Here is a 2,277-nt window from a genome sequence, read left to right as displayed (position 1 = left end):
TCAAGACCAGCTTCATGATGCAGTCCATGAAGGCTGTGCTGCATTCGGGCTAATGTGGCTAGCTGCAGTACTACGACTTCATGAAAACTACCAGGCACCATTGCATCTTTAACAGACGGCGTAGCATAAGTTACATGTAAACGTCACTAAAACTGGCGCTGTCACGGCATATACTTAGACATCACTCCGTGTCATTTTAAAAGACATTCCTACCATACCTGGAGAGGAAGGATACCACGTTGATGCATGCCAGCTATGGTCTGTCCCTACGATGAATCTCTGGTTTCTAACTTTTGCATTTAAAATGTGAATGCCTCAATCATGTTTATGGAGGTTAAATTGCACTTTAACAGGTTAAAATTATGATCTGAGCAACTCAAACCCGCCATTTATCGACGTGGTCAACCAGTTGCCCAGCCATTTGTAGATCTACAAACCACATTCCTACCCAGACAGCACAAAAGGATTGTGCGTGCAACATTAGGCCATTAGAGTGGCAGCACAGGTACATGGAACATCCAGGGACCTTTTGGGCATACGCTTTTCCACAGCATGCTTTGCTGTCCAAGTCGAGATTTAATGACTCACATAATCCATTTAGTATGATAGTATGAACATTGAGGCCTAGTTATTCATGTAGCAACAAAAGTAACTAAGGCACTTAGGGCCAAGAGAGAACTAACGCTAGTCACTTGACGTGTGGTGGGCGACCGCCAGTATCTAGTGTCTCAGTGACCAAGTGCTCACTTGAACAAACTTAATCAGTTGCTATGAGAATAAAGTAATGTGACTTTACCCATGATTCTCACTGAAGGAATAGTTCTCGGTATCTGAATTCACATCAGGTACTCGGGTGGCCACACAGCTATCCACAAACACACGCAGTGGGACATGGTTGTACACCTTCACGGATGCCTCAATATTAATAATGTCACCCAAGTAGTACACGTTTGAAGGCTTCTGACTGAGAGGACCAGAAAAAAAAAAAAAACATCTGCAAGAGGAAAAAGAACAGTTTTAGGCACAGCCACATTCTACAAGGCTTAAGATCTACACTGGCACAAAACTGTACAAACCATCATGAGGTTCAGGGAGGACACATGCAAGATGTCCTCGCCAACCTCCATTGAGGTATAAGTGGACCGTGCAAATTGGGCCAAGGCATTACTGATCACATTAAAGAACCTGCAGTTCGGCGAGATAGCCAAAACAACCTTCCAGCTTGCAACACCACAAGAAACATTGCTGAGTCACATCTGGTCACTTACCTTTGATAGTGGCATTGAACACCAACAAGTGCACCCTCAGCACGGATGATCGGGTGCCAGCAAATGCCACAGGAGTGTAGGTAAGAGCAAAGGTGTCGACAAGCTCATTCTCAGTCATCTGAGAGAGATGGAAGTTGTTAGCTCAAGTGGGTTCACATCAACTACTACTCTTAAATAAGATGTTCAAAGTGGTGTTTTAGCAGCCATGCCATAGAAGTACTTTTGGTTCCCCAAAGCAGCTTTTAGTTATCAGCTTTTAAAAGAAACAGTTCTGTGGATGTTAAACAATCAAGTAACAATTGACACCTATGAAGAAACTTTCTTATTGGTTAATCCAGTAAGACTCAACAGTTCTTACCATCAGCACACTATTGCAGTCCTGTAGTTCATATTCAGAAGATGAGCACCCTTAGAGGCCAGAGTCCTCACATGGGGAGGGGGGGGGGAGAGAAGAAACGGGGGGGGCGGAAAAGGGGAGGGGGGGTGGGGGGCGGACAACAGGGCAGCCTCCCATAGACAAACCAGATGGCTGGATCAGCTGACCATTGCTAAACAAATCCTTCTTCACCTCCACATGAAACCGGTTCTCACTGCACTGAACAGCCACACTACTGGGAGTTACAGGTTGCCTCAACTGGAAGTTCACCGCCAACTCCCTTGGCACCTCTGGAACTATGGGAAACCTCCAGTCCAAAGGCTTGACTGGACCCTGCATCAGCTGCTTCTCCTGAGAACCAAGAGGATCTTGTGCAAATTTTCTGGAGTCAAAACTCTGAAACTGAGAAGCCTTTTGGAAAGGATTCAAGAACCCTTGAGAAGAAAGAACAGGACCTCTGGAAGATGGAGCTGATTGCGGCTTCATGATGCTTGGACTTTGACTGTGTCTCAAACTTCCCCATGCATTCTTCAGGTCAAAAGCCACAATCACAACCAACACTAAAACACCTTGCAAGAAGCCCATTCTGACAAACTTTGGTACAAGGCTCCAATACACATGAGTGTTGGCTTT

General features: G+C 45.3%; 1 pseudogene; it reads right to left on the bottom strand.

Annotated features, from left to right (window-relative positions):
• The window catches only part of LOC109052472, a 15,868-nt pseudogene extending 13,591 nt beyond the window's left edge, over positions 1-2,277 (bottom strand).

This window comes from Cyprinus carpio, chromosome B25 (genome assembly GCF_018340385.1).
Source record: "Cyprinus carpio isolate SPL01 chromosome B25, ASM1834038v1, whole genome shotgun sequence".
NCBI lineage: Eukaryota > Metazoa > Chordata > Actinopteri > Cypriniformes > Cyprinidae > Cyprinus > Cyprinus carpio.
The sequence above is the reverse complement of the archived record's forward strand: the minus strand, read 5'-3'. Positions and strand labels throughout refer to the sequence as shown.